This window comes from Humulus lupulus, chromosome 1 (genome assembly GCF_963169125.1).
Source record: "Humulus lupulus chromosome 1, drHumLupu1.1, whole genome shotgun sequence".
NCBI classification, from domain to species: Eukaryota; Viridiplantae; Streptophyta; class Magnoliopsida; order Rosales; family Cannabaceae; genus Humulus; species Humulus lupulus.
In genome coordinates, this window is record NC_084793.1 from 219448333 (window position 1) to 219470591 (window position 22259).

Here is a 22259-nt window from a genome sequence, read left to right on the forward strand (position 1 = left end):
GCCTATAGCCCATGAGAATTTCGACCTAAGGGCTGTATTTATCTATTATTTTATTGATTTTTTAATTAAATAAGTGGCCTAATTAAGTCTAAAAGGAATGCTAAGTGAGAGTTGAAAACAAGTGAACAAAACATCTAGTTTTGATGCTTATGGTTTTAGACTCTCTCCACAACTCAAGTCCTTTTCTAAGCCTCTATATTCCCTTCTTTTCTTCTCTTTGTGTCTCTATCTCACGTGTTGAGAATTGACCACTCTAGTCTAGGCGATTCTAAGGATAATGTGGAAGAGTGTGAAGAAATTTGAAGATCGGTTCAGTTTCTTGGTGATACCCTGCGACAGAAAGGATACAAGGGTTAGAGAAACTGAAGGAACGACTTATTCATTCCGCTGCATATAATGCAAGTTTCCTTATCCTTATCTCTGTTTAATTCAATTATAGAAAAATGTTCTAGGTTTTCTTATATTAATTTGTTTAGTATATTATTTACATGAAAATAAATAAGATCTTGTATAAGTAATTCCCAACAAGAACTTCCTTAGCCAGACTATTTCCTTAGCTGCCTCAGACACAGCTATGTACTCAGCCTCCATGGTGGAATGTGCAATCGTGGATTGCTTAATGCTTCTCCATGTTACAGCTCCACCCCCAAGAGTAAACACCATTCTAGAAGTAGGCTTCCTGTCAATTGGTGTAGCCTAACGGGTTCAAAGATCCACCCGAATAGACTAGCATATAGTCTCTAGTTCGTCGAAGATATTTCAGAATGTATTTGATTGCTACCCAATTTTCCCTTCCAGGGTTTGACTGGAACTTGCTCACAACTCCCAGTGCATGGCAAATGTCCAGTCTAGCATTGCATAAATTAGACTTCCAACTACGGACGCATAAGGAATTCGTCTCATCTCATCTTCCTCTTCAAGAGTCTATGGAGACTGTTTCTTTGAAAGATGAATTCCATGTCGGGAGAAAAAATGTCATCAAGGCGCGGAATCACCAAGTCAGGGATGGATTGCGCTGGCAATCTTATTCAATCAGGTGAATGATAACGAAGTTGTCGCTATTAGTTAGAGAAGCGGCTACAACAAGGAGATGGGTCAACTATTCAATCAAACGATATTGAGCATGTTTCCCATTTCTTCTCGAGAAACAAGTGTGTTATTTCTTTGCAAACTTTGTCATAGAGAAATGCTCAAGCACCTTATCTATGTAGGCTGCTTGAGATAGAGCCAAGAGTCTGTTATTTCTATCCCGAATGATTCGAAAACCAAGAACATAACTCACTTCACCCAAATCCTTCATCTGGAATTGAGTTCCCAGCCAATTCTTTATGTCTAACAGTTTCTTGACATTGTTTCCAAAGAGCAAGATATTATCTACATAAAGGATTATGAATACCACAATGTCATTTGCCTTTAGTTGGTAAATGCAAGGCTCATCGATATTTTGCTCAAAACCATAGGCTTTAATGATCTCATTAAACCTTAGGTTCTAGGAACGTGAACTTGCTTAAGTCCATAGATTAACCTATTATTCTTGCGATGAAAAAGTTGCTTATTAGGCTCATAGGAGTATGCGAATGTATTTTAACATGGCAATTGGCGAAAAAGTTTCCTCATAATCAACTCCTTCTCTTTGGGTATATCCCTTTGCGACGAGTCGAGCCTTATATGTCTCAAACTTTCCATCAACTCCTGTCTTCCTCTTATAGATCCAATTGCACCCAATAACCCTAAAGTCACTAGGTGCTTCTACAAGATCCCAGACAGAGTTAGAATACATGGACCCCATTTACTGTTTCATGGATTCAAGCCAAAGTTCCTTTTCAAAATAACCCATTTCTTGTTTGAAAGACAATGGATCATCGTCACTTGTGTCTCCAACTACCATGTTGGTTTCACCATCCAAACTATAGTGTACTGAGTTCCGAGAAACCCTCCCACTACGATGAGGCTCCTTAACTGTTTAACTTGGAATTATGGTTTCTTCACCTTCCCCATTTAATTTGACTTGTGTCGGTTGAAGAGGAATAGTAGGAATATCCTCATTTCCATTAACTTGCATCGGTGGAGTAGGAACAATAGGAATAGTCAAATGCATTTCCTATATTACTACTTTGCTTCAAGGTTTGAAATTTTGTATATATTCATTCTATAGAAAAGTAACATTTGTAGAAGCAAATACTTTCTTGTCTACTAGACTATAAAACAAACCACCCCAAGTACCTTTAGGACAGCCAACAAACATGCAAAATTCAGTTTGTGGTTCTAGATTTCCTTCCTTTTTCCTCAGGATGTGAGCGGGACACCCCTAAATTCTATAATGATGTAAACTAGGTTCACGACCATTCCATAGTTCTAAGGGTATTTTGGGGATAGCTTTGGACGATAGGATATTTAGAATATCATCTGCTGTCTCTATGACATATCCCCAGAAAGAAGTTGGTAGAGTCCAATAGCTAATCATGGACCAAACCATTTCCATTAATGTGCAATTGCGACACTCAAAAATACCATTTTGTTGCGGAGTCCCTGGGGCGGTGAGATGAGACAATATCCCAATTTCAATTAAATGATCTTGGAATTGCATATCCAAATATTCTCCATCTCTATCAGATCGCAAGATCTTTAACGTCTTTCCTAATTGGTTTTGAGCCATTGCAAGGAATTCCTTATACTTGTCAATTTTTTTTGATTTCCTATGCATTAAGTAAAGACATGAGTATCTTGAGTAATTGTCAATGAAAGTGATGAAGTACTCGTAACCACTCCTCGCTTGAACATTCAGGGTTCCACAGACATCAGAATGAGCTAACCCTAGTGGTTCTTTGGCCCTTTCTCCTTTTGCAGAGAATAGACGCTTTATCATTTTGCCTTCGAGACAAGATTCACAGACAAGTAGGTCATCCATAGTGAGTTCCCTCAAAGGCACAACCTTTGAATCTTATCATAGCTAATATGACCAAGGTGAAGATGCAAAAGGTACGTCATGTTGTCATTATCGACCTTTTTTCGTTCAGCTGTCCTAGGTTTAGCTATCTTAAATAAATCATTATTAAGAGCGTAGGGTTTGTGTGGTCGAAAAAGATAAAGCCCGTTCTCCATACACCCAACACACAATTCACATTCATTCAATGAAATTTATATATTAAAACTCATAAAATTTACAGCAAAATGTTATTGATGTAATAAAAAAACTGAAATTAAATTATGACTAAAGTTTGGAATAATATAAACATCGTTTAAAAATAAAAATTTATTCCCAAAGTTTAGACGAGCTTGTCCTCTAGCCTTGACCTCGACGAACTCTCCATTCCCGAATCTTAGCTTGAGCTCGCCATCTTTCATGGCCTCCCAGGTGCTAAGTAGCTTTAAAGAAGTACACACATGGTTATTGGATCCAGAATCTATAATCTAAACAAAATTATCATCTTCTAAAACACATGCATCCAATACAAATATTTCATTGCCTTGGTTCCATTGCTCATGTGAGCTAGGCAATTGCGTTTCCAATGCCCCGTCTCCTTAAAGTGGAAGCATTCCCTATCAGCATTTTTTTGCAGTGGGCTTTGATCTTGCAGGCTTTTCAGCAGCTGGTGCCTTGCCAATGGATTTCTTAAGTCATCACAAATTGGTATTTCCTCAACAACACAAAGTTGATGTTAGATTTCCAGTTCACGAAGATGTCTCCGATCAACATGTCTTTCGACAGAAGAGAGAGAATGGGTTGGAGACCCTAGAGATCTAGGATTATCAATAAAATAGAAATCAATGCATTGCTCAACAAACATCGAATCACATAAAATTCAGTAATAGCACAACATATAAAAATATGCACATATATGAAAAATACTGAAACAAATATCACTATTTCTAAGGTATTTTAACTAGCCATGAAACATGTGTCCCGGTAGGCGAGAGTCACAAAATCACTTATTAAATAGAGAAATATCTCAATTAATAAAAAGTCTATAAGTTTTAATTAACAACCTTCCTATTCAATCAAAGTAGTGAAATCAAATTATTTCTTACTTTATGAGCTTGACCCACAATTTTGATTATCACAGACTTAGTTTTTAATAGTCACCGTAGGGATGAATCTATAAGATTTTGATCTATGACCATTTATCCTAAGAAATTTAACCATGCTACGAGTCCAATGAACACCATCCGTAGGGAGACGAAATCAAAGCAGCATGAGGTCTTACTAAACAATAACATTGTTAAATTAATAGTGGAGATCGAATATTAGTATTAAATAAGCTCACTATTTTAATTTTCTCTTTAATTATTTTATTAGGCCCAACTAAAATAATTAACCTAATACAGTTAAGTCCAACTCAGGTAAATGGGCCCAGTTTGTCATTCCCATTGCAAAGGCCCCCAATCTTCCATACAAGATTCAAAAGACAGGAATTAAATTTTTTGTCTTATTAATTGTTATAAATTGACTAGGACCTATTTAATAATACAAAGCAAATGAGCCTTTACAAGTGGAACCACCCACAAAAGAGGAATTTAAACTTCACATTTTCTATTGGGCCCAAATAAAACCTAACATTTTATGAAATTTTTTATTTGAATTTTCCACATATTACAAAAATACAGGCCACCACAATAACATACATCTAAGTCCAATAGCAAAAATGCCAAATATAATGATGCATGACATGTTAATAATTGGATGGACCTAGCATTTTATTCTACATGACATGTTACTCATTTATGACATTTATTTCCAAAATAAACAATATTGCAAAAAAATAAAATATAAATCCTACTTAACAAATAATATTTAGACAATTATTAAATTAACTTAATTAATCATCATAAGGATTCATCTAACAAAAATCCTAACTAATTAATTTAAATCAATCATTTTTCTTGTTGAAAAATATCTATATTTTAAAAAAAATTATTTCAATAAGATAAAATAAGATGCTTAAAATATCTAACCACAACATATAAAAAAAAATCTTCTTGACTAGCTATTTCGCTAACAACTAATTAAAACAAAGCTTAAAGAAATGATAGTTGAGACACGGAGTTTTACGTGGTTCAAGTTATGTATTAACCGTAGTCAACGAGTCACTTGTATTTAGGATGATAAAAGCTTGCAAATGTCAAACTTCTATGGAGGTTCGTAGGCAGCATTTTGGCAATGCTTTGAATACAAGGAGATAAAATCTGGGATCCTTTACAAAGTTTGCCCTAGCCTTATTTATAGATGGATTGGGGCAATTAGTTCCCTAATGAGGGCTAATTACAATTATCCTCCCTTAGTGGGGACTTAAATGTACAATAAATGGTAAATTCCTTCAGTTAATGTGCTGGTGGTCCCCTGTGTATCTCACTGGGCCCAATACGAGGTACCAACTCACTACTTTATTGTGCAACATGCTCCTGACAATGTCATGAGGGTAGCATCACATTTTGCCATGTCAGGCGGCATCGTGAGACATCCTGCTTGTTGTTTGTATAGGATCGATACCACGATCAGTGTAATAGTAAGTATCAGATGGTTGCTTGTGGTCCAGGGTCACTATGCTTGACACCTGACAGCTTTGTTCCATGTCCAAAGGATGGATCTCACAGACTTGCAGGACTTGAATATAAGAAGCTATCTCGCAGTAAGACTTGGAACAATATCCTGGAACATGGTCCTTAGGAAGTAGAATTCTCTGGAGGACATACTCCTCCGGTGGTGGTGAACTGTGATTGAAGGCCAGGATTACCTCCTGTGGAGCTTCATGGCACTTAAGAAGCTTTTGTGAAGACTTAATTACTCTTTAATGTGTGCCATGTGTCATTTGGAGAAAACATGGATAACATTTGCCCCCAAGTCTTCACTCATCCTCATACAATGGAGACTTTATTTAAGCAGAGTAATTGTAGAAGATGTACTTGTGTAACGACCCAACTATTCTAGACTTTGGACCATTAATAACTACTATACTTAACCATAAGAAAACGTACATATGAAAACATCATAACTTTATTAGATAAAGAAAAAGGTTTGAATACATAAAAAATGCGTTTAGGATATGGGATCCCATTGTTTTAAAAATAAAAACATAACATGATCTAAATAAATCAATTACAAAACTAAGTGCAGAAAAATACATAGGAATATGATTTAAAGACTTAAAGACTTCATCCTCTAATCGAACGCTCAGTCCATCGATTCCGTCCTGCCTCAATACACAACCCCCAAGCTGCCAAGAACCTTTCCGCTACCAAAGCTATTTTCCTGCACATATAAGCATAAAGGAATGAGCCTAATGCCCAGCAAGGAAAAATCTAACAACATAAATCATATACATAAAATTCATATCATATGCTAAAAACATGTCATAAACATATACCATAACCGTATTATAAACATATGTCATATATACTATAATGCTACAATGGCCATCATACTACTTGGGGCTTGATAACTAATCAAGTCATATGCCCATTAGATTTGTGGGGCTTGCTAGCTAAGCAAGTCATATGCCCATAAATTTATTGGGGCTTGTTAGCTATACAAGTCATATGCCCAATTCTACCAACATACATAATATAACATTTCATAACACATAAATCATAAGATAACATATAACATATAAAATCCTATCCTATTTTCCTTACCAATATACCGGGATATGAGAATAGTATTGGGACTTTGGAACACTCCTAAAAACCATCTTTCTCAACATTCCTGATACCAATCCTATTTGTAGTCCGACCTTGAAGTACCCCCAATCTTTCCTTATATACCCATATAATTTTCCCACTGGTCAACTCAGTTTCCATTCAGTCTCATTAACATACTCCAGATGATATCCTCTACAATCCATGATTATCTCTTAACTGATTAACTCTCTCACTATGACTCATGATGAGGCTTCCTTAAGATGAACTCTGTTGTTATCACTATGAACTTATTGATTACTTGTATCCCAATTCATCTGCCAGAAGTTTCTAATTCCTCCTCAATAAATATTACTATCTTCAGCCTCTCGCATAGCACCCTTGAGGCAAACTCTCTATGTCTAACTCCCTCTCGGAACATTCTCAACACCGAGTTCTTTCAGTTCGTTACATGACCAACGCATAAACCATTCAGTTAAATACTCATCCTCGAGGAATCAGCCTCGAACTTTGAATGTAGCGAGGCATTCTAGTTTTTCGTTCCCTCACCATGGGAAATCCATCCTAACATATCGAATCATTTCATATAGAAGCCGTGTCCTCACCCAACATCCTCTCAGGTGGCATCCTCTCCCTCATGTGCATACCAAATAACCTCCCTGGTTCCTGTCACCATCTTGATAACTACCTTTTTAATCAGGCTTCTTTCCAATAAAAAATTAGGTGCCCTAGCACTGTCTGGGGTCCTTCTACCTCAAAAATTGAGAATTTGTCCTTGCTGAATTCTATCAATAGAAGCACTATCTTTCACATCCCTTGCTCTGCAGCATTCATGCTCTTTACATCATTCATCATTCTTCGAACCACATGGCCCCTCCGCTGTCCCCATACAGATGATGAGTACACTCATCGGAGCGGCACAAATACTTTGGACTATTCCAGAGTTTAAATCCTTAAATGGGTCATCATCATTTCCAACTGCATCCGTCCGTATCAATTTCCCGAAATGAATTACCCAATTTCCAAAGCCCATAAATTTACACTGTTGCTACTTTATCATTCCAAACCAAGCTTATTAGACCCTCATTCTCCACAGTTCAGATCATGTCTTTATAACCTCTTCTATCAATTCATCATCTGAGTTCTTTCCAGCCCATCATGCCAATGCCTCGACCCGAGTGCCATTTCCCGGCATTCCTCAAGCACAATCCCTAACACAACCCATTAGTCATAGTCTCATATCCTCTTATAACTAAGGGTGGAATTAACTTTGCCCATCCACTGATAAATTCTTTGTCAACCCGAACTTTCCTCAAAACCAGAGGATAACACCCTTTAAGCCTTTCATATAATACCCTTATCTGTCCATACCCTCACAATAAACCGACACTGGTAACCTTACTGTTAAAGCACACTAAGGAGCTATTTTCCCAGAGAAGTCCGCTGCTCTTCTGTTCCATCTTAACTATTAAACTCCACAGTTACTCACACACTAGGGACCAACTGCTGCTGCTTTTCAGGGATAAATGGAGATCTCTAACTCCAACTATTATCTAGAATCCCCCCTTCAACACAATGTCAAGATCACTTAACCAAACTAGGAACAACCAATTTGAGTTCACCTGTCACGACTGACCAAATTCCATAGCCCTGTGGTTCACACTCTGAACCAATCTACAACTAGATCCAAATAACCACAGTTATCATGCACACATAAAGCATATTAGGCCAAATCCACAATGCCATACATTTAGCTACCAAATTTTTATCACAACTAAGTATACTCACATTTCATCATGCTTCTTACAAGCCAATAAACAAATATTACATATGGATTCAATTTAGACAATTAACCACATACATTCAATATGCAAACCATTATCCCAATATTTATCCACATGCAATAATAATGTTATTAAGCATGCTTTAATCTCAACATGCAATAGTTAAGGGCCAAGCCCTAACAGTATCTCATGCATATGTCAACTCATTCATCATACTCCATATAAATAAGCAGGCATACAAGGCATTCAAACATATGGTCAAGAATATCAATCATTCATACCAACCAACCCTGAGTCGAGCTTGACACTGACAGCGAGCGTACATGTTCGGTCGATCTCCAAAACCAATAAACCTTGGCTCGCTCTGATACCAAGTTGTAAAGCCCTACTTCCTTAGAGCCGTTACCAAGTGAGTTTTTAAAAAAAAAACTTTGTGCAATTAACTCACTAACCGAGGTTTTTAAAACAAAAGTGTGACTAAGCAAAAGTTAAGGCTGTAATCTTTTGAAAATGCTTTACTTCATTGAAAACATTAAGTATCTAATAATTGGGATCCCAAAAATAAGGTTTGCAAAATGTTTTACAACTTAAAATAAGTTTACAGTTGATTGACTATCAAATTACAGGTTAATACAGCCATTTAGAAAATGCCCCCAACCAAAGCAGCCGGACAGGCCAAACATGTACGCGCCGCTTCATGCTCTCCATACTCATGGCTGGTTGACTATATATCTTTGCCCTTACCTGCATCACAGAGCACCCGTGAGCCGAAGCCCAGCAAGAAACTCAAACAACACATATCATATGCATATTATATAATCAATCTATCAGATAATCCAAGTAGTCCATTAGACTAAACAAACACTCCACGTGCTAGGTGTTACTCCCGGCCTCGCTGCCGTTCGTGGCTCCCTTGCCATTCTCAGCTCATTTTTCGTTCTCGACACCTTTGCCGATCTCGGCTCATTTGCCATTCTCGGCACCTTTGCCGTTCTCGCTACTATAATCACATATAGTATAATTCAAATAACATTCAAACATATAACAATTCAATCAAAACTATACCATAATCATGTAATACAATTTAGGGCCGTGCCCTGCATTAACACTATGGGTCCATGCCCTGTCCTACGGGTGCTACAGTTTTCTTACCTGTATCCCGAGCTTCACAATGCACCCAAGTCACGAGCACGGTCCTCTATCTCGAGCCTCTCCAAAAACCTAGTCACAAGACATATAAAACACCCTTTAATACTAACCAAACCAAAACCATTTCCCGGGACCATTCCCGCACTCTCGGGACCTCTAATTCCTTAAAACAAAACATGGGAACCATCCCCCGGGTCCCCGGGAAAAAGCCCTAAAAACACAATTTTTGGCTGTCAAAAATGGCCTAGGGTCGCGGCACTCCCTTCAAGGGCCGCGGCACCCATCGGCTTGCCCTCCTCCTGATGCAACCTTGCGCTGCGGCGCCCAAGAACAGGGTCGCGGCGCTCCTTCGCGAACCCAGAAATCTGGGTTTTTCCCTTGCATTTCCTCGAGCCAAAACACTCCCAAATCATCCCAAACTCACACCTAAGCCCCAAAACCAATTCAAAACCCCAAATAGACCATTCAACAACCTATAAACATCATAACCCAGCTCAATTACACAATCACTCCCAAAAATCCACCCTTTGAATTCAAACTTCAGAAACTTAAACCCATAGGCCAAAAACACAAACCCAAGCTTGAAAAACCTAAACCATGCCTCAAAAATCTTAAACCTCAACAGATATGAAAACCCAAGGATGTTTAAAACTATTACCTCAATCAAGAATTCAACCTTGAGCCCTCTCCAAATCCAACTTCAAACCAAAACCTCTTGATTACCAAGCTAAATTCCCATACAAAACCAGCCACAATTCTCTTTCAATTTAATGCTTAATCTCTAAAAATCAAACTTGAAACTTAAGCAAAACAGGGGGTGAACTCTTACCTCTAAAAAATCTTGACCTATACTTGATTTTAGTTGCCCCAAGCCTCTTGATTCTCCTCCTAAATTGCCCAACTTCAGCTCCTTTCTTCCTCTCCTTCTCTTCTAGCTTTTTCTTCAATTTCTATCAAGAGCTATATTATGATGTAGTGCCAAACGTGTACGCCTTTTTCCCCAGCTGAAACTTATCTAATCCCCCTACCAAATGACCATTTTACCCCTTCATCAAAACCCTTTGCTAACTAAACCTCAAGGGCACTCTAGTCCTTTCTCCTATATTGCAATTCTACCATTTCTTTCACTTAAACTTGTTACTCTCAGCAGTAACTAATGGTTACTCAATCACCAATAACCATTAACCGCTAATTGTCTACTTAACCATAAAATTTCCAAAGTACCCCTAGGCTCCTCCCGAGCCGGGTATAAAATCCCATTGTGACTTTTAAGTTAACTTGCTCTCTAGGACCGTCTCGGCACGTGCATCACAATAATATCACCACACTCACGTGGTACAAATCACATAACACAATTATCACATATATGCCCTTAGCGGGCTAAAATTACCAATTTACCCCTATCATACAAACGGGGTTCACATGCATATTTATTTCATCTAATCATGCATTATAACCACATATTCATTAAATTCACATAAATTAATGCATTATAACAATTATTTCCCTCCAGGCACACTAATCAAGGCTCCAAGCCTTATTAGCAAATTTAGGTCGTTACACATATGACAAGTGTCATTTACTTATTGGGTTTATCTAAACCTTATATTATAATAAATATCACCTTTATAATCAGTCATATTAATTAAACCTTAGGTTATAATTAATATTCTTAAACTATAGGTTAAACTTATAAAATCTACAAATGTTACTACGAGTGTCTAACTAAATCCCGGTCTGAACCAAAATCCACAGTCATAAATATACTACACCTATTACTGTTGCTACTACTATCTAACTAGCTAAGTAAAGTTCTTGGACTCTACAACTTGGGTTGAGATGGTTGGGCATCCTCGAGGCCTGCCACCTGTAAAAAGGTGACACCATATGTCGACTCCCTATTGTTGGGTCCACCAATCGATGCCATTTAATGAGGGGTCTTTTCCATGCCCAAGACATCTATTCTGTACTTGAGACATCTTTTCACCTTTCTGATCACACTCGAGTACTTTCTCCATAGGTGATCAATGGTTGGGATTGAATTTCTTGTCATCCATGCACACTAGTATATATTCAAAATTTTCCTACCTTCATGTTTCACTTTTCTATTCTAAACTTTCCCACTTCTAGAGCTCTAAAAAACCCCATTTCTCTAGGAACTCATTTGTTGATTTAAGCAATTCTCTATTTGTTGATCTTAGAATGTTGGAGGAGGAAAAAATACTTTTGGGTTAACCAAACATAATATTTTCACATTCACACAAGGCTCAACACCAACAAGCGCTTTATCTCGAGTAAGTAATCCTTTATCATTTATCTCTGCTTGTATGTTCTTGCGCATTATGGGATTTTCTAGGTTTTTATTTGGGCTAGTGAAACAATTAGGGTTTAGAGGTTAGGTTACCTCTTTTTATCCTAATTATGGACCCTTGTTGGTGTCAAAACCAACTATAAGTGGATGTATTTGTATTTTTGGCACCTTTTTGCGTCTTTCGGCATCCCACCGGTTTCTAGGGAATTCCAGATTCTGGTGATGTTCTTGAGCTTCCGGTTTTGTCTTTGGGAGCCATTTCTGGTGCTCCAAGGACACTCATCAATTAGAAAAATCTCCCTTTCTTAGGCCCTGAGCATCTGTCTTAGGGTACTCTCGTGTTTTGAACATTTTCTTTTGGTCAAAACTCTAATTGCTTGGTTTTTGTTTTAGATGTCCGAGGAGCTTCACGAACTACACCAGCAAGGTTTCTACGCATTTGATAGGGAGTTACTTGCGATGGCTAGAGAAGGAGGTGGACAACATGAGGGTAGATGTGCATCGAACTAGGCACAAGCATAGGCCATGGTGGTGAGGGAAGTTGCTCCAGTGGCGGAGAGGTTAGCACGCGACGACAACTTCTTGATGAAGGAGGAGGTGAACATAGCTCCTGTAATGCCCCACGTCACTATGGCTGCTTCCTGGAATGACGACTGGCCCTACAAACCAACACAAGTCTTTCCAGCGTGCTTTGTCCTCACTGGCACGCTTCCTGGGAAAACTTCCCAGGAGGTCACCCATCTTGAGATTACTCCATGTCAAGCACGCTTAACTTTGGAGTTCTCAAGTGATGGGCTACCGTCTTCTTTTCGGTAGCCCATCACTTGAGAACTCCAAAGTTAAGCGTGCTTGACCTGGAGTAATCTCAAGAAGGGTGACCTCCTGGGAAGTTTTCCCAGTTTTCCCAGGAAGCGTGCGAGTGAGGACAAAGCACGCTGGAAAGACTCGTGTTGGTTTGTAGGGACAGTCGTCATTCCAAAAAGCAGCCATAGTGACGTGGGGCGTTACAGCTCCGACTCCCCATCCTACAAAAAAGTACGAAGCCTTGGAGTTTGAGGTGAAGTAGATCCAAAGAAAGTTGAAACATCCCGGGGCCATGGAGCACATCATGAGGCATTACGGGATTAGGGCTGAGTGCCTCTTTTGCATTTGTTGAGACTCAAAGAGATCGCACCGTAGCGTGCACGGTCAGGGCTTGGAGCCAGTCGCATATCCAGGCAGGAGTGGCCTTACCCTTCCACCAGTACTTTGTGAACTTCTTGAAGTACATGGGGCTTGCTCCATTCCAACTATCCCCAAATGACTACGGGATCCTCGTGGGCCTGTACATTCTTTATTGGAGGAAAAAATGGCCTGAGCCTTCTTCGGCTGAGATTATATGTCTTTACAACTTCCGAGCGTGCTCGAAGAAGAGGATGGGTGACCTCAACGGGTTTTACACCCCGATGAAGTATGCCAATATGAAATACAAGGCTTCCCATAAAAATGAGAGCCATGTATGAGATTACAACGACCGTTTCTTCTTCACAAATGGTTTCCCGACACGGACCAATCCGACCCTTCTCCTAGACTTCTCCAGAGTTTGTAAGTATTTTGTCACCTTCCAAGTCTCCATTATCATAGTTTGTAGAATTCTTTTGTAGTTAGTAGTTTTTCCTTTGTTAGGTCCTTTCCACTATACCCCCCTCATCCAAGTGTTTGTAGATCACAAGGTTGCGATGAGCGATCTTCAAGACGTGGAGCTGGAATTGAGCCAGCTAGTGGTGGAGGAGAACTTGATTATCGTGGGTCTCAAAAAGGAGGGAAAATACATAAGAAATCTAGATCTAATTCAGTATAGGAATTCCACCAGATCTCATGAATTGGCCTTACGCCATATTCACTATATTGATGGACTGGCCCGTGCCCAGTATAATCAACAAAAATTGGAGGAGTAGTTTGAGAACGCTTAGGCTGTCCGAGCAGCCTAAAAAGCTTGATTGGATCAAGAACTTAAGGATGAGCTCCAGGTGGGAATAGAATCATCCTCCCAAGATCAAGGTAAACCTCCCATTGTAGTCTATAATGCTAAGCATGTAATTCTTGAGGATGGAGTAAGTCCTGAGCACGTGTGGGCTTCTCCATCACATCTCTGTTGTGCCCTTCCCTTGGACCGCCTCTGGACTCAGAAGGAGTACCAGGATTACCAAGACTTGATCGATCATTATCTCCACCACTTGAAGAGATGACTACCTCATTAGGGGTTTGTGCCATTGGATGACGTGACATCCTTCCATGTGCCGTGGTTTTGTCAGTACGAGACTAACATAACTTAGGAGATGGGGAAGTTCATAAGGGAGTTTGCGCATTCGATGATTCACCCAGAGGAGCAGTCCAGTGATGGGGCTTCACGTGATCTCGATGTTTTCTTCGTTTAATTTTATTTTTACAAGTGTTTTCTCTTGGTTACTTTGGTACTAACACTTTTGTTTCTCCTTGTAGGTCACATGTGTAGAGTCCAAGAACTTTACTTAGCTAGTTAGATAGTAGTATTATAGTATTTATAGTATTATCTTTGTAACTGTGGATTTTTGGTTCAGACCGGGAATTATTTGGACACTCATAGTAGTACTTATAGATTTTCTAAGTTTAACCTATAGTTTAAGAATATTGATGTTAACCTAAGGTTTGATTAATATGACTGATATTAAGGATAATATTTATTATACTATAAGGTTTAGATAAGAACCAATAGGATTTTAAGCACATGTTATGTATGGGTGATTAAGGATTAAGTATTTTGAGGATTAAATTTAATAAAGGGTAAAGTTTGAATGCTATAAGGTCAGTCAGCAGCTTTGAATACGTTGAGGGCTTAGTCAAGGCTGTTTACCCCATTCAAATTTAGCTAAAAATGTGTAATTTCGTGTTTAAATAATCAGCGTGTGCCGATATATTGCAGCTATAGGGGGCGATATATCGCAGCACGTAGATACGGAAAACACGAGACGATGCACGACAGCCTCGGGCATACTGGTCTAGGCGATATATCGCATACAGGGGGCGATATATCGCCTCCTTCAGTATATTTTGAAACATTTTGAAATCATTTTCCATTCAGCTATTCAACCTCTTGATAAGTCCAGCATCTTTTTGAACGAGTCTTCAGCCTCTGCTGAACGATAATTCAAATTATTTTCACCTAAAAAGCTATTATTTTTATTCAAGTAAAATTAAGATCCTTTCATTCCTAAACTCTATAAATAGGACCTAGTACCCAGCCATTATTCATCTTTTGCTCTAAGTTCAGAGGCTGCAAGTTCTAAATGAGTGTGAGAGTGTAAACACCTGGGTTGGGGAATCATAAGCTTGATCATCATAAGCTTATCAAACACTTTGGGAAGTAAGGTTTTATAGTATTTCGGTTTGAGGTGTAGATTGGTCTTACAAGTCTTCAAGGTAACCCAAAACTCTAGTTCATTTCTGTACTTGTTCTTTTAAGTTCTCATAGTCTTCTACTCAGCCTCTAACCTTAATTTTTATTTTGGTTAGGATATCTAAGTTCTTGAGCAAAAAGGTTTTGGTAAGTATTTTTCTCAAGGTTTAGTCCTTCCATTCCTTTCATTTCTTTTTCTTCAAATCTACTCACCCTGTTATATATGGTTTTAGGAGTGTTCCAAAAGTCCCAACTCTGTCCTCATATCCCGGTAACTTTGGTAAGGAAAATAGGATAGAATCTATATGTTATATGCTTATGTTATCTTATGTTTTATGCTATGAAATATGTTATAAAATATGTATGTTTGTAGGCTTGGGCATATGACCCATTTGACTAACAAGCCCTAAATAGATTATGGGCATATGATCTACTTAGCTAGTAGGACCCCACTAATCTAATGGGCATATGACTTGATTAGTCTATGGGACCCCAAGTAATAATGGCCATTATAGTATGTGCATGATATAAGTGTTATGTTAAGTTTTTATGTTTCTTATGAAATTTATGTATATGAACTATGTGTTAGATTTTTCCTTGCTGGGCATTAGGCTCATTCCTTTTTGTTTTTATGTGCAGGAAAATAGCTATACTGGCGGTAAGATTCGTGGATGCTTGGGAGAATGTGTATCGGTGATGAATGGATTCAAGGAGTCGAGAGTTCGATTTCGAGGATGTAGTCTTTTATTTATGGTTTATGTGTAATTTTTCCGCACTTGTTATGTAATCCTTTTATTTTAAATTATGTTATGTTTTGTTTTTAAAACAATGGGATCCCATATCCTGCCTTGAGTTATGTAAGTTTTAACATTGGTTTTTTTACAAGTTTTTAATAAAGTTATGGTATTTTCGCAAATGTAAGTTTTACTAAGGATTTGTATGTATAGTTTCGTTAATGGTCCAAAAGTCTAGAGTAGTTGGGTCATTACAACATGAGTCTTGTTGACATTGTCCACATCAATAGGCAAGGCTCTGGGGAGACCAGTGGGTCGGGGGACAGAGCGTCCCAAGGACCCCGTAAAGCGACAATGAACTTCCTCGTTCCAAGGCAATGAGACTCGGGTGGAGAACCCACATGTGTCTGAAGTGCCTTCTTCACCGTGTCCTTCCGGAAACGCAGGAGTTTCTAGGGCCATCGAGATCCCTGAAGACACTAGAGCTCCCAAGGTGGAGAGTCAAGTCACTTCAAAGCCCCCTCACTTGTCGGTGTATCTGGAGAAGTATTAGGGGGAACTCCTGGAGTGGTACTTGGCCATGGTGTAGCAATTTGATGCTCACATGGAGGAGGGCAACCACAACCTCCATGAGATAGCAGAGCTCCCAAAGCAAGAAATTGGAGCCTCCCATTGGTCGGGCCAAGTTGGAAACTTTGTTCGCCAAGAAGCTCGACGAGGTTGTTAGCTCCACAATGTGTGGGCTTACTACTCGGAGCTTTGCCTAGGTGAGTGATGACAACGAAGCTTCCCTCATCTCTACTCTTTGATACACCTCTGTGAGGGTAAGTTCTTGAAACCTTTTGAGTCTTTTTGTGTTGTGATTTTTTACATTCACTGACTTGTCTTTGCTTTCTTTTAGACGACTCTGGTGGTCCAGCAGCTCGGGGATATAATGATGGAGAAGTACTATGAGCTTAAGCGAAGTTAGGACAAGTGTACTGCCTTGAAAGCTAAGGTAGGAGCACCACTAGAGAAGCTGGCCCGCTTGGGGGCAGCTCTGGAGGAGGAGAAGGCTCAATCTTGGGCATTGGAGGAATCAGCGACCAAGGCGGTTGAGGAGGCCAAGGTTTCTGTGAAGAAGGCACAAGAGGAGGCCAAGGCTGTTAGGGTCAAGGCCCAGCAGACCCAGGAGGAGGCCCGTAACTCCAAGGAGGAAGTTGACAAAGCTCGACAGGAGACTGTGAAGGTTGTGGGGAAAGCTTATCAGGCTGCGGAGGATGAAGCTAAGGCCTGTGGAAAGGCTACTTGGGCGGCCCAAGGTTTGGGCCGCGGAGGAGCACGAGAATAAGGCCAAACTTGAGGCTTCTCGGGAGGCAGAGTCCCTTCGAAAGAAGGTTGAGGACCTTGAGAAGGAAGCTGATACCATGGTCGATGACCCCTTTTATGTGGCCTAGGTCAACAATAGGAATATGGACCTCACCTTCACCAGAGAGATCGAGAATACTCGGTTTCTCTTTGAGGAGCACCTCCGGGCTACTGAAGCTATAGAAGTTAGTGCTGCTACTATTAAGGAAGCTGGTCGAGCTCCTAAAGCTGACACTGTCATTGACCTTATCACTGAGGTTCCTCCAGGAGAAAAATATGGCTTTTCTCTTATTTTATTTATTTTTGTAAATAGGCCTTCGAGCCACATCGGGGTAAAAACAATTTAATGCTCGAGCCCATGAGCAATACTGTAAATATTTCATTTTATGAATGGATTTTTTTGCTCTATTTACTTGCCTCTTTGTCTTTTACTTAACACATTTTTCATACATCATTTAGTAACAACGCAAATTGGACTTAAGATTGAACACATTGTTACTAAGCTAAAGAACACATTTTTCATACATCATTTGTCAATTTCCTTACGTAATGTGATATCAAAGGAAAATAAACTTAATTTAGCCTGTTTTTATCCACATGTGGGCCTAAGTTCAAGCAACTTGGGATTTAAGTGTCCAAGTGTAGGTGACTCGAAGCTTATACGCTCTAAATTTAGATAACTCGAGGCTTGTGCCCAAGTCAGTTTAGACCTAAGATTCATACATCATTTAGTAACATGCAAATTTGTTGCTTCGTGGTTTCTTGGCCCTCAAGAAGTAACTTTGCATTCTTTAGCTTGTGTGCCCATTCTAGGAGACTAGCATCTTTTGTGTCCAAGTTTAGGCAACTTGAGACTTGTAGCTGAGTCTAGGGGACTCATGTATTATTTGCTTAAGTTTAGGCAACTTAAGGCTTGTGCCTAAGTCTACGAGACTCGGGTCTTGCTTGTTTAAGTTTAGGAAACTTATGATTTGGGCCCGAGTACAGGCGACTCGAGTCTTAAAGACCTTTTACCCTTTTGGAACTCAGGAACTCAGTGTTGCTTCGCGGGCGCTTAGTCCTTGATAAGTATCGAGTTGTCTATTTTTAATTCATTATTCTTCTATGATTATGCACTTAATTATTTATTTATATATGTTTATTTTGTGTTTTTAGGATTTACAAGACATTTGGATGAAAAAGAATGAATTTGAGAGGCTTTACAAGCAATGGTTAAGCTTGAAATTGCAAGTATGAAATTCACACTTGATTATGATAATTTTCAAATACTCTTTAGGAAATATTTCTAGAAATACAAGTTTTAGATCTTTCTCTTAGCTCTCCATAGCCTTTTGAATCGTACAATTCCAAGCTATAGAGAGGAATTTAAGTTTAAAATACCGTTAGTGACTGCAATTGAAGAAAAACAAAAACAAAAAAAAGAAAAAAATGCTATGGCCGCGGTCAACCACATCCCACGCCGCGACCACACCAACAGAGCCCAGCGACTACGGCCGACGCCTAATTTTTTGGAAAATTCAACTTAAAATTTTTAATTTCAAATGTATTTTCAAGGGGCGGGTTAGGGTTAACTTTTAGAATAACTTTGGGATTGTGAAGTTTAGAGTATATATCGGCAAATGAGAAGAAAAGACATCATCATCTACATTCTTTAATCTAGTTTTTATTTCTTCTTAAAATCTTCTTTATTTTCATTGAATATTTATGTTTGTGATCATGAATTTGATTATGGAGTAGTTTCCTTTTAGGTTAAGGGTTATTTCGAAACCCTAGACATGAGATCTTGAATGCATTGATGAATTTTATTCCTTATATTCCTTTATATTAAATTGCTTCTTTTTCTATTTGAATGCTATGAATCTTGTAAAATCTTGTTTAGATGGCCACTAATTAGGGTTTTCCATTGTTCTATTATCATCTTAGGATTGCTATTCACCTAATAGTTTAGGATTCTAAGTACAGTGATAAATTGCAATTAAAGTATTGGGACGGGTATTTTAATTGTGATGAAGAATAGAACCCATGTTAAATGAATTACATGCTTAATGAATTTATTGCATAGAATAACTTGTTTCCAATTAATGTAATGCTTTTACTGGGTTAAATAGATCGCATGAATAACATGCTCAATGAATTTATTGCCTAGAATAACTTGGCGCATCGTTGACATTTATCGCATCTCTTAACATAATCCATTGAATCACCATTCATCGTGGGGCAGAAATACCATTGTCTTAGAATTTTCTTGGCTAGGATTGGCCCCCCAGCGTGGTCACAACAGAAGCCCTCATGTACTTCTCAGAGGATGAACTTGGCTTTCTGCTCGGACACACATCAGAGTAGTGGCAATGAATATCCTCACTTGTACAATTTTTTGTCCATGATTACATACCAAGGAGCCTGATAAAATAGCATCCGAGCCAATTTCTTGTCCTGCGGTAGTTCTCTGGAGGAAAGGTACTTCATTATGGGTTCCACCCAACCGTCCAGGGGTTGGCCCACATCCACTTCCTTGGGCGCTGTGATGCTTGGAGAAGCAAATTAGTCAATCAGGACCACATTAAGCATCTCCACTTCCTTGATGGTGGCTAGCTTGGACAGAGCATCGACGTTGGAGTTTTCCTCCCATGGAACTTGTCAGATGGTGAACCTTTTGAAGCTGTGTTGTATTGCTTGGCTTTTGGCTAAGTAGGCAGCCATTTCAGTACCTTGAACTTTGTCCTCTCCAAGGACTTTTGTTCACGACTAGCTGAGAATCACTCTATATCTCGAGTCCCTCAGCCTTAAGCTCCAGGGCAACTCGTAGTTCGACTATCAAGGCCTCCTATTCAGCTTCGTTGTTTGAGGCATCAAACCAAAATCTTAGAGTGCTATGCACTCTATGTCCTTCAGAGGATACCACGATCAAATCCGCTCTAGCCCCATTCTCATTGGAGGACCTGTCCGCGTATAGCTTCCATCAGGTCCAACATGTTGTACTTACTCAAGCTTCTCGTGCATTCCCATACACTTTACAATAAAGTCTGCCAGCGCTTGTCCTTTTACAATAGTTCTCGGGTGGTAAGTGATATCAAACTTACTGAGTTCAATTACCCACTTAAGGAGTCTCCTGAAGGACTCTGACTTTTGGAGGACTTGTCTTAAAGGCTGGTTGGTGAAGACTTTGATGGGATTTTCTTGGAAGTACGGCCTGAGCTTCCGAGAAGCTATCATCAAACAGAATGTTAGCATTTCCATGAAAGGGTACTTGGATTCTGCTCCAATGAGTCTCTTACTCACATAATAGATGGGTTGTTGGGCGTGGTCTTCCTCGTGCACTAGTGTTGCACTAATGGTGTTCTCTGTAATAGCCATGTAGATGAGAAGGGGTTCTCAGTCTATGGGCTTTGACAATATTGGGGGATTCGCCATGTGCGTTTTGAGCTGCTGGAAAGCTTGCCCACATTCCTCTATCCATTTGAATCTTTGACCTCCTCGGAGGGTTTTGAAGAAGAGAATGCATTTGTCATTTGCTATAATGCCCTACTAATCCAGGACTGTTACACTGTGTGTTTAAAATAGTGCTTAACTCATTAAGCGAGTCATTTGGACTCAAAAGTGTAATCAAAGTTAATTAATTGATTAGGTACTAACTTTTTTGGTCGAAAGGATAAAAACTTTTCATTAAAACTTTACATGGGATCCCAAAAGAGTTTAAATAAAATACAATTACATTTAAAGTTCTCAAAATAGTCGACCTAAGCAACAAAAGTGGACTTCTACTCTAAGTCCCTCCAAATATCCCGATTGTGACAGCCGCGCAAGTTGAACATGTATGCGCCCAGTGGTGGAACCAACAAATAATTATAGGGGGGGAAATAATGAGTGTTTAAAATGTATGAAGGTTAACAAATTTGTTAACTATTCATATTGTCTTATTAGTCTGAAACTTCTAAATATATTTCTCCCTCCACGTACTACATAGATAAAATTATACCAAAATATAATTTATTATTTATGTCATATATGCTAATCTCCATGTAAGAGTATCACTTTTCTTAAAATAAAAATCAATTTTTTATTCATGTAGTGATACCACCATATAGAGAAACCACTCACTTGCTCTCCATGTGGCTTGTCATTTGTCATGTAGTTAATAGATACATCTTATTGGTGGAACCACTTGACACTCTAATGATAGATAGTTATATTTAAATTGAAGACCAAAACATCATCTCAGAGCAACATTATCTAGACATATATATTAAACATTTGTTGGGGGGGGGGGGGCATAACGTAGTTCCGACACTGTATGTGCCACTCCAAAGCCCTCAAACTCATGGTTGGTTGATTTGCCCCTTGCCTGCACCTGCACCATAGAGCACCTGTGAGCCAAGTCCTAACAAGAATACCCCACAAGGCATAATAATAGTCGCATTAAATAAAAAGAATAATTAACATCCATTCATTCCAATCATATAAAGCATAACCATGTCTCACAGCTTATAAACATGCTCATTTCAAACACATAAACTATTTACACAGTCGTGCCAAGCAGCCATGCCAAGCGGCCCAATCAAGTGAGCCGCGTCTCCCGACACCAAGCTTACGATCCATGCTGGGCGAGTGGGTAAAACACCCTCATAGTGGCCTCGCCATCATGACCCACGTTCCGCATGATTGACGAGTACAGACCATACCGATCATTCACAGACAATTCAACACATATAAGCATAACAAACAACATTATGCATGAAGGAGAGCTCAACACTAACAAATTCAAATATAGGGTTGTAACCACATCCCAACTGGGAAAACACCCTGCTATGTGCATATGTTAGTTTTCTTACCTCAGGTCCTTTGCGAGAATCAAGACAACCTCGAGTGCGATCCTTTTTCCTTTGGTA